The sequence below is a fragment of the Cervus elaphus genome, chromosome 14 (genome assembly GCF_910594005.1).
Source record: "Cervus elaphus chromosome 14, mCerEla1.1, whole genome shotgun sequence".
Taxonomy (NCBI): Eukaryota; Metazoa; Chordata; class Mammalia; order Artiodactyla; family Cervidae; genus Cervus; species Cervus elaphus.
The window spans coordinates 56,929,209-56,941,424 of record NC_057828.1 but is presented as its reverse complement, the minus strand read 5'-3'; the positions used below and the strand labels follow the sequence as shown (position 1 = coordinate 56,941,424).

The following is a 12,216-nucleotide window of genomic DNA, read 5'->3' as shown; positions in this document are numbered from 1 at the left end:
GTATTTGTGTGTGTGTATGTGTTTGTGAAGTGGGAATAGTACATTGGGCTTTTCCAGAGTTTAGGTGAAATATGCAGCACACGTGCTTCAGATCACTATACTTCTGTTTCTGATTCTATACTTGCTAGGCAGTCTTCTGATGTACAATTCTTGCAAAGGTATCATGTTATTTAAAAGGGAGGTAGGTGACTCCAGTGTCCTGATCACTGGGTTTTAGGTCAGCCTAAAATCAGTCTCAGAAACTTATCATCTATGACTGTACTGAGACAGTTTATATCTGGTCCACAAGGGACAGTATTAGTTTACTACCTCTAAAACTGTAGCACCAACAAGACCTACAATATAATAAAGAGCATTGAGAGAATCCCCTGGAAAGGAGAGGAGACTCTAAAAGAACATTTTAGGAAGAAGAAACTACATTCAGTTCTTTGCAATCTGTTTTTCCAAATCACTTATAAATTTAATCTATGCTTGGCCTCAGCCTACAGGTAAATGTATTCTACAGTACAAGCTATTCATAATACCTGACATCTGGTAGAAACAGCACTATTTATGCCTGACAATTTAAAACTGAAACTGAAGGCTGAGCAGTTAAAAAATAATTTTTACCACCCACATAAACAACCAAAAGAGCCTTTAGCCACAGTACTTTATTGGTGTCATTTGTAGTAGATGTTGAAAGAATAAATCATGAGGTTAACAGCGATGCACTCCAGCTTTAAAAAAGAACCACCATTAAAGACAAGACCAATTCAAAAATTCCCATTATAACACTGACATTGTATGTTGAAATTAAAGAGTTTTTGTTGCAATCTTAATTATGTACACAAAGATGGTACTGTTGAACTCAGATATAAACAATTTTTTATTTCACCCAAGTACAACATGGAAGCTAATTTCTACATATCTACTTAAGTTCTGTTTTCTATGCTCTCTAAACACATTCCTGAGAAGTACATTTAATCTCATGGTTTCCATCGCCCGTATGTAAATGACTAAAGGATTCTTAACTCGTACCTGGGTAAGTTCTGAATTCAGACCCATATGGATGTCCCCAAATCACTCAAACTCAATATATCTCAAATACTAAAACTGATTCCTTGACTCCTTTCACCCAAGTACATGTCTCTCCTCTAGTCTTCCCCGATCAATTAAAGATAATTTCATTGTTCCAGTTGCTCAGGTCAAACATTTTGGAGCCCTTTTCTTTCCACATACCCTCAAATGCAAGCCATTAGCTAATTCTGACATCCAAATATCTAGAATCACACTGTTTCTCTTCATTTTCCACTAGTCTCATCCTATTTCCTGATCCCTGGGTTGGGAAGATCCTCTGGAGAAGGAAACAGCAACATACTGTAGTATTCTTGCCTGGGAAATCCCACAGACAGAGGAGCCTGGTGGGCTACAGTCCATGGGGTTGCAAAAAGCCAGACACAAATGAGCAACTGAATACACACCCTAATTCAGGCTGTCTTCACACTTCTTTATATGATAACAGCTGCCTAAGTGATCTACCTGCTTTCACCTTTGCTGATTCATATTCTCTTCTCTAAACAACCAAACAACCCTTTAGAAAATTCATATTGTACCATTTCTCTGCTCAAAATCTTTTAAACACTCATAGTAAAAAACAAAGCCTGTAGAGCTTACGAACTTCTGTAAGTCCTCCCCAAGCTAACTCTGAAATCATCTTCCACTCTCCCCTTGCTCATGGTTCTCTAGTCACACAGACTTCCTTGCTGCTTCTGGGACATGCCAAGGCCTTTCTTGCTTCAGAGCCTTAATCCTTCTTCCTGAAAGGTTCCTCCCCAAATATCTGCAGAGCTCATTCCTTTATTTCTTTCAGATCTCTGTTCACATGACAACTTATCAGACCACCTTACATGAGAAAGCATCTCTTACTTCTACTGCCCTGTACCCTTTACTGTGCTCAATTTTTCTTCTTAAATAATTATTTCCTGATAAAATGTATTAGCTTTCTCTCCCAAACAGAACATAAGCTCCATGAAAACAAAGCCTTTGTTCTCTTTTGCTCAATGCTATACCTCAACACCTGGATTTAGTGCTCATTAAATAGTTGTCAAATGAATTCAACTTTTCTTCCTGCCAAAATAAACTATACCCTCCAAACTTTCTTGTCTAGTTCTCTTGAAAGAATGTATAGTCTGTAGCCAGGCAAACATAGACTCAAACTTTAGTTCCATCATTTACAAGGTATAATCTTGGGCAAATTGTTTAACTTCTCTGATCCTCAAGTTCATCATTTGTAACGTGGGAATAATTACACTTACCTCATAAGAAAAGTGACAGTGTTGGGATTTGTCTAAATGTATTAATAGGTACTCTGACTCCAAAGTCAGTGCTTTATCCTGAACTGTTTTGGTCAATTGAATGGAGCATTTGAAATGGAAATGATCTTGGCAATCTGGTTTACATGACTGTGAGGGGAGAAAAAGCAAGCATGCTGCCACATGCAGCGTCCACATGCTAGAGTACCCTGCTCTTTTAGGAGGAAGAACAGGGATCACCGAGACTGTAAGAGGTACCTCATTGTAAACCTTCTGAGAAGTTATATTTAATTCTAGAAGTTATAATTAATTCTATACATTGTTATTTCTTCCGTGGTTCTGCTATTTGTTTTTGTAAATGGTTAAAAAAAAAAAAACAAAACCAAAACTGCTCAGCCCGCATCCTGCATCATTCTCATCACCTCCAAAAAGTTCTACCGGCAAAACTGCTCCCCAGCCTCAACACTCGCCATACATACCTGTATGTTTTTCTGGGCAACTTTGAAGGGAAATTCTAATAAGCATCCTAGAAATAGATTGCATTCACACCTTGTCACATCTATAGTCATACCTTTGTTTGGATTCTGATGGATTAAGTATTCTAATGATTTGAGCGGTGGGGTGATAAACTGAAGTGTGAACTGCTCTCCAAAAGAGGAAAGTGCCCTAGGAAAGCTTTTTTTAAAACCGTTTTTTAAAAATTGAAGTATAGTTAATTTACAATGTTATGTTAGTTTCAGGTATAGAGCAAAGTGGGCTTCCCTGGTGGCTGAGACAGGAGACCAGGTTTCAATCCCTGGGTAGGGAAGATCCCCTGGAGAAGGAAATGGCAACCCACTCCAGTATTCTTGACTGGAGGATCATATGGACAGAGGAGCCTGGTGGGCTACAGTCCATGGGATCGCAGAGAGTCATACAGGACTGAGCGACTAATACACATACAGCAAGGTGATTCAGTTGTACATATACACTCACGTATATGTATTTGTAGATTTATGTACCTGTATGTTCTTTTTCAGATTATTTTCCATTATAGTTTGTTATAAGATAGTGAATATATTTCCCTGTGCTATATAGTAGGTCCTTGTTGCTTATTTTAAATATAGTTAAGTGTATATGTTTATCTTAAACTTCTAATTTGTACCTCTCCTCCCCCCCCTAGTTATCCCCTTTGGTAACCATAAATTTGTTTTCTATGTCTGTGAGTCAATTTCTCTTTTATAAATAAATTCATATGTATCTTTTTTTTTTATTAGGAAAGCTTTTAATTAAAGGTTTGGGGGAGCAAGCCTGACTGTCCAAGTGAAAATTCATCTAGAGAAACCAGAGGATCTCAAACTATTTAATTTCTCAATCTGTGAATTTCTATCCCAATAGTGAATGAAGGATATTACAATAAATATATGTATAATATATTAAATAAAGAAATTGAACTCAAATAGTATTTTTATTAACTTAATTTGCAAGACTAATCTACATGTGTCTTAAGGTTGAAGAAGCTAAGTGGAAGGATTTTTCTGGATTCTATCCACAGTTAACAAACTATGGAGACCAAATAGAGCTTTTGCCTTCTACAAAAGGACTGCCAATCTAGGAAATTGTTAGTCTTTCTAAAACCAAAAGGGTATAAAATCTGCCAAGAAGTTTAGCAGACTTTGTATTCACTAAACACTTATGAAAAGTAGAACTTCAAGATAAAGTCTGTAAATGGCATATTTACCATCAACTCCCTCAAACCTTAACATAACCTTAGTTTGTTCTTTACCAGCCATGTCCTTCAAGGGAAGCTGATCATGTACCCAGCTATAAGGATGAAGCTCGAATTCTCTTGCAATTTTAGGTTAGGAAGAAGCTAATATTGAAGAGGTTACACTGGAGACACAGAGAAAATCTGGGTCCCAGATGGTGCTATCAAGTGATGCACTGACCAGCCCTGGCCTTCTTGTTATGTAAATAAAAGACTGCTATATTGATTAAGCCAGTTTGAGTCAAGAAACTATTAATTCCAACCCCAAACTTTCTGATACCAAAAACAAGTAGTTAAAAATGTGAAATTAGCCACATATTCTAAATTAACTAACCAACTTGAATACAGAAAATAACACCTTGCTTTGACTGGCCAACTACTTCTGTATATTATAGAGACTCTTGCTCCATTATTATCTGATTTTCTAAAAATGGTATTGGTAAATTTAGAAGTATGGTTTGAATTTGTATCTTTTCTTTCAAATGAAGTAAAAATGCTGGAAGAAGACTAGATACTCTCTCTTCACAGTGGCTGGCCCAATTCCTATTGGGCTGTTACATTAAGTTTTAAAATACTAGTTTTCTAACACTAGCTATGTGAGGGTGCTTGGTAAAAACACAGATTCTTAAGAGGGGCTAGCGAATCAAAATCTCTGAGGGTATGGCTCCAGAGTCTGCATTTAGCAAGTGGTTATTTTAACACAAATTAAAGTTTGATTAATAATTGGCTAATGAATTTGACTAATAAATAAAATTTCTTAGTGGAAGCTGTCAGTTTTTACAAAAAGAATGTTGACCTAAGATGAAAGGAAAAAACAATGTGAAAAAAGTAATGATTCAAAATGCAGCTATAAAGAGAAAAAAATGTAACAGCAAAGTCACTGTCAAACATATAAAATAAAACAATAGGGATTCGAATTTACCAAAATGTCAATAAATCTAAAAAATTCTGTAAACAGGCATCAGACATTATATACAAAATCATTTTAAGAAATAATTCCTACACTTGAATTTCTAAATATAAGGGGAACAAAAAAGCTGTTATTAAATTTTTTTCAGTTATTCTTTCACCTTCTGTGGGAATGGGCAACATTTACTTCAGAGACAGATGGTGCTTTTATTTTTTTTATGCTCTGCTTTTATTTTTGTGTGTGTGTGTGTAATAAAGTTTTATTAAAGTATAAAGGAGATAGAGAAAGCTTCTGACATAGGCATCAGAAGGGGGCAAAAGAGTACCCCCCAGATGGTGCTTTAAAAAAAACATGTTTAGGCCTTTTAATTATAAAATGCAAGGTGACAGCCCCTTGGAATGATCATTAGATGTCCTTCATTTGCAGTACTTTTTGGTTTCTTATGTTTTGAAATTTAAATTGAATTTAAATATCATTAGGAGGGCTTGGAATCTTAGTTCACAGAGTCCCCACCACTCTCTGTCTTACATGAAGTTATGCCATGCACTTATATGAACTATCTAAAAGATATATGAGGACTTTGTTTATTAGTCTCTGTTTTTTATTCTTGCCAGGAAAATCCCATGGACAGAGGAGCCTGGAAGGCTACAGTCCATGGAGTCACAGAGTCAGACATGACTGAAGTGACTGAGCACACAGCACTATAGGAATCAAGATCGGAACAAAGAGACCCAAACTACTCAGTATAATAAAGTAACGGTAATTTCAAAGGGAGAAAGTTTTAGGGGGAGAAAGAGAGAATTAAAACAGAAAGAACTGCCATACGACCCAGCAATCCCACTGCTGGGCATACACACTGAGGAAACCAGAATGAAACATGTGTACCCCAATGTTCATCGCAGCACTGTTTACAGTAGCCAGGACATGGAAGCAACCTAGATGTCCATCGGCAGACAAATGGATAAGAAATCTGTGATACATATACACAATGGAGTATTACTCAGATATTAAAAAGAATGCATTTGAAAAAAAAAAAAAAGAATGCATTTGAATCAGTTCTAATGAGGTGGATGAAACTGGAGCCTATTATACAGAGTGAAGTAAGTCAGAAAGAAAAACACCAATACAGTATATTAATGCATATATATGGAATTTAGAAAGATAGTAATGATGACCCTATATGCGAGACAGCAAAAGAGACACAGATATAAAGAACAGACTTTTGGACTCTGTGGGAGAAGGCAAGGGTGGGATGATTTGAAAGAATAGTGTTGAAACATGTATATTATCTTATGTGAAACAGATCGCTAGTCCAGGTTTGATGCATGACACAGGGTGCTCAGGGCTGGTGCACTGGGATGATCCTGAGGGATGGGATGGGAGGGGGGTGGGAGGGGTTTCAGGATGGGGGACACGTGTACACCCATGGCTGATTCATGTCAATGTATGGCAAAAACCACTACAATATTGTAAAGTAATTAGCCCCCAATTAAAATAAATAATTAAAAAAACAAAAAGCAAAAGAAATGAAGACTGGTTAAAAATAGTGGCAGGTTGTGATTTAAGGCCAGAAACAGCCAGTGAAAAAATGTTGAATGGCTAAGAACTTTTATGGCTTTTCTCATTATTCCTAAACTTTCAGTAAAAATCTGATGTATTCGATGGCAGTGCTCAATGAAGGCAAAGGAAGCAACAATGAGTATGCAGTATTTCTAGAAAGCAGCTTGGCTGTGAAAAGAGACATAAAGTTCTACGTCTACTTAAAGAGAGTAATAGCAGGAAAATGATTATATATTGATGCAATGAAGCAGAAGGAGGGAGAAGTTTTAAAATATATGTAAAGAGGGAGAGAATAAATGATGGAGCAAAATTCTTGAACAGTGGAATATAAAGATACAGAAGGATGGATCATAGATAAAAGGAAGAAGGGCTCCCCATAAGAGATCAGGGAAAGGAGTGGGAGGAAATATAGTGCAGAAACGGATAGATATATTGGGGTAAGGAGGTGTCAGAAGCTGGAGGAAGTTCATACCTGATGGCCTCTATTTTTTCAGTGAAGTAGGAGTTGAGGGAACAGATCACTTACTGCTACTGAAAGGAGTGCTAAGAGGGTCATGAGAAGAATGGGTGAGGATGTGAAATAGCTACTGTGGGGAATGAGTAAGCGTTGATTTTGGATAACACTGTTGGCTCAATGATATTAGAGATTCTGACTACAGTAGCATGACTTCCCTATGGCTGGTTTTATCCAGCAACAATCTATAGCCCAAATTAGAGAATATAAATGCCTGCATTAATCTAGAATTGAGAAATGCCATGGACATATTCAAGAGTTGGGTGAGTAGCAGCCAGAAGGTGGTTGAAGTGGTTGTAGGAGTAAACTGTGTAAAAACATAAGAGACAAAAGCCATGTTGATTATGACTAGGTCAAAGATCAGATGGAGTGAGCATTCAAGAGGTTACAGTCAGAAAACAAGTTATTAGGACTTAACGATTTCAGAGAGAGGCTTTCTGAGTGTGAGTAGGAATGAATTTTTAAAGTGAGTGAAGGTGAAATTCCCAAGAATTTTTAGGAGGTTAAGGAAATACAGGCTAGGTAAATGTATGGGTCATTCCCATGAATATAAAAATCTCCTTAAATGATAGAAGAATCAAGTAATGTGCATGTAGAAAACATAAATCAAAGAACAAGTAAAATATTTTAAATATTCTTCATTTTTACTAAAGGAATATTACAGTTTTAGTACCTCTCCTATACCACTTCCCAGGTAGCACTAGTGGTAATGAATCTGCCTGCCAATGCAGGAGACACAAGAGACATAGGTTCAATCCCTGGGAGGGACGATCACCTGGAGAAGGGAGGAAATGGCAACCAGCTCCAGCATTCTTCCCTGGAAAATTCAATTGGCAGAGGGTCTGGTGGGCTATAGTCCATAGGGCCATAGAGTTGGGCAAGCGACTAAACAAAAAGTACATTCAAAAAAAGCCTTTCCACATACCCAAAATGTGTGAGTCAACTTAAATTGCAAAGCTATCATGGCACTTCTTCCTCAGATCTACTTCAAAAGTAAGTCTTAATTGAGGAAAGAGTCATTTTCTATAAGTGGCTATGATAATCTGAAATCAAGCACAATAAATGGTTTTAAAAAACAATCTTCCAGGGCATTTATAATCAAGTTTTATCTCTTAGTCCAAAGACCTGCAGACTCTCTTTAGCTTGGAATTGTGCTCCCTATCTACTAAACAAGCATCTCTCCTTTTATACTTCAAAAATTTGTCTTAATTTGGACACAGACTACCTCTCTTGGGACTTCCCCAGTGACTCAAATGGTAAAGAATTTGCTTGCAATGCAGGAGACCTGGGTTCAATCCCTGGATCAGGAAGATCCCTTGGAGAAGGGAATGGCAACCCACTCCAGTATTCTTGCCTGGAGAATTCTATGGACAGAGGAGCCTGGTGGGCTACAGTCAATGGGGTTGCAAAGAGTTGGACTCGACTGAGTGACTAATGCTGCCTGCTCTTAAAAGATTCAGCTGAGGTGACTTTCATTTAAAGTCCTAAGCACACCTGGATAGGGAGAGCTAGAGATTTGTGCACACAAATCCTTAAAACAGAAATAACATCTCAAGGCTCCAGTGCTGCTTATTAGAAAAGCATCCACTAGGCACTACATTCCAGACCTGATTCCATACCAGAAAGCCAGACTGTTAATTCCTTAATCTGAAAATAGGTCATGAATACTTCAATTCTAAGACATCTCATCACTGTTTACTGGATGAAACAAGGGTCAGCACTAGGTGCCTTGGCCCAGCAATCAAGGCAAGATGGAGGAAGGGCAATTGGTCATGCAAACAAACTGGTTTCTCCCTTTATGTCAGAAAAACAAATCTTTCTAGGATACCTCTCAGCAACTTCCACTGACATCTCATTGGCAGCACTGTGTTACATGTTGTTCTTATTTAGTCGCTAAGTCATGTTGGACTCTTTTGTGACCCCATGGACTGTAGCCTGCCAGGTTCTTCTGTCCATGTGATTTTCCAGGCAAGAATACTGAAATGGGTTGGAATTTCCTTCTCCAGGGGATCTTCCCAATTCAGGGATCGAACCTGTGTCTTCTGCATTGGCGGGTGGTTACTTTATCAGTGAGCCACCAGAGAAGTCCCATACTGTGTTACATAAGCCATCCTCAAATGAAAATAATATTAAAGATATAAAGTATAACATTTATTTTTCTTGTGTCTAAATAGTAGAAGGAAGAAAGGGAGATGTGTTAAGCAAGCCAACCTACAGTGCATGCCACACCAAGAAAGAGCCAAATCAAGCTGGTGTATCTTATAATTTATTTTGAAGCACACATTTTAGACTGACTAGAATAAATCGGAAATTCTAAAGACAAGAGATCTGAATGGGATTTGCCTTTTGATGTTGAACTCAAGGAGCTCATCTGATCTTCACCATGAGTGAACACTGTCAATAAAAACTCTAGATACAATTAAATAAAGTAAGACCCAAAGAATCTAAAGCTTCTTACCCACTTATGAACCTTCACTGGGTTTTCGTCTTAGGCCCCACCTGAAACACCCCTGGTACTCCCTAGGATTCTGTTTTTGGTATCCTCCTTTTCTGTTCTACTCTCATTCACACATACAACTTCAAGAATCTTCTGCATACTGATGACTCACAATTTTCAAACCATTCTTCTGCTATAGACCAATATTCCAATTATATGCTGGCTATCTCTGCCTGGCTGTTTCCTAGATGTAATAATCTAAAGAACGTAAGCGAGAATCTATTCTTGGCTTAGTGAAACCTATTCTCTTCCTGTATTTTTTATTTCATTATGGCAGCACTAATCTGAGATCTTTGAAGTTGCTTGTATCATTACCTTTTCCTCACTCTATATTCACCAAATCCTTTTGATTTTACTATTAAACAAACTCTCAATTCCAAACTCTTCTCATAGATCTACTTCAGGCTCTCATTAGCTTTCATCTAAACTACCACAGCCTGTTTTTTTCTTCATTGCTGCACAGCTTGTAGGGTTAGTTCCCCAAGCAGGGATTGAACCCAGGCCCTCAGCCGTGAAAGTGCAGAGCCCTAACTTCTGGACCACCAGAGAATTCCCCATAAACTCCTTTAAATTAGTATTTTTTGCTACCCTTTCTTCCCTCTTTCTAGCCCACATCCTATCTTCTTAAATATCAGCCTAAAGAACAAATCTCAATTGTATAATAACATCCATTGGCTCTTAAATACCTAAAGGGTATAGCCTCTTTCCAATGGTTGTAGCCTCACTTTTCATGCTCTTTTCCCCTACCTTCCTTTCCCTTCTTCCTCCCTCATATACTCTACACTCCAGATATACTTACCATTCTACACATAGCATACACTTTCAGATCTTGGGATCTTTTTGTTTGTTTGGGCAGCCCAGCTGTTCCTTCTGTTTATGGCACATTTTACTGTCTCCCTTCTTTAATTCTTATCCTTTAAAGTATATTCTTTACTTTAAAACAAATTCTTATCCTTTCTAGAAGATCCAGCTCAAATATCACCACCTCTGTGAAGCTTTCTTCATCTCTACAAAGCAGAGGTGTACATCTCTATTAAAATCCTGCATGACGCATTATAGTTTCTATTTACATGTCTTTCCATCACTTTACCTGTATATATGCAGTATACAAACATAGAACAAGTACAATATAAATGTTTGATGAATGAATAAACCAATTCATAATAAAATCGGGCCCAGTTTCCTATATTTAAGATGGAAGAATTACACTGCAAAGTAGTTTAGTGTCTCTAAATTATTCCAATGATTAAAAAATAATATCTTGGGAACCAGTCACATTGTTGGTGAGACTGCAGACAGGTATAATCTCTAAGGATGGGAATTTGTTAATTCAAAGTTTTAAAATGCACATACTCTTTGGGGAATTTTATATCTAAGAATTTATTTTACACTTACACAGTTGGTCAAAAACCACATACAAGGATAGTCATAGAAGAACTGGTTGTAACAGCAAACCATAAAATAACTTAAATGTCTCTTGAAGGGACTGGTTAACAGTACCTACAGGTAACAGGTGGGTCTAAATATATTTGTCATAATTTACTGCTTATTTAACTTATATGCAGAATGCATCATGAGAAACGCTGGGCTGGAGGAAGCACAAGCTGGAATCAAGATTGCCAGGAGTAATATCAATAACCTCAGATATGCAGATGACACCACCCTTATGGCAGAAAGTGAAGAAGAACTAGAGAGCCTCTTGATCAAAGTGAAAGAGGAGGGTGAAAAAGCTGGCTTAAAGCTCAACATTCAGAAAACTAAGATCATGGTATCCGGTCCCATCACGTCATGGCAAATAGATGGGGAAACAGTGGAAACAGTGGCTGACTTTATTTTTCTGGGCTCCAAAAACACTGCAGATGGTGACTGCAGCCATGAAATTAAAAGATACTTACTCCTCAGAAGGAAAGTTATGATCAACCTAGACAGCATATTAAAAAGCAGAGACATTACTTTGTCAACAAAGGTCCATCTAGTCAAGTCTATGGTTTTTCCAGTAGTCATGTATGGATGTGAGAGTTGGACTATAAAGAAAGCTGAGCACTGAAGAATGATGCTTTTGAACTGTGGTGTTGGAGAAGACACATGAGAGTCCCTTGGACTGCAAGAAGATCCAACCAGTCCATGCTAAATGAGATCAGTCCTGGGTGTTCATTGGAAGGACTGATGTTGAAGCTGAAACTCTAATACTTTGGCCACCTGATGTGAAGAGCTGACTCATTTGAAAAGACCCTGCTGCTGGGAAAGATTGAGGGCAGGAGGAGAAGGGGATGACAGAGGATAAGATGGTTGGATGACATCACCGACTCAATGGACATGGGTTTGGGGGGACTCTGGGAGTTCGTGATGGACAGGGAGGCCTGGCGTGCTGCAGTTCATGGGGTCACAAAGAGTCGGACACGAGTGAGTGACTGAACTGAATTGAACTGAACAAGATAATATGTGAAGTGAAAGAAAAAATAGAGAAAAATGTGCATGATATGTGAATATCAGTGTTTAAGAGGAGACATTCTATATATGCCTGTATATGCATTACAATACTGTAAAGAATACATAAGAAATTGTTTTCAAGTGGTTCCTCTGGAGAGGAAAATTGGGAGCTACAGTCAGCACTGAGAGACAAGTTTCACTGAATATCCTATTTTATCTTTGAAATTCTGTAGCATTTGCACATAATAGCTGGTTAAATAAATGAAT

At 37.7% G+C, this 12,216-nt stretch overlaps 1 protein-coding gene across 8 annotated transcripts in view; it reads right to left on the bottom strand.

Moving 5' to 3' along the window:
* Positions 1 to 12,216, bottom strand: part of KLHL20 (kelch like family member 20) — a 70,789-nt gene that overhangs the window by 40,554 nt on the left and 18,019 nt on the right. The gene's annotated exons all lie outside the window — the stretch shown is intronic.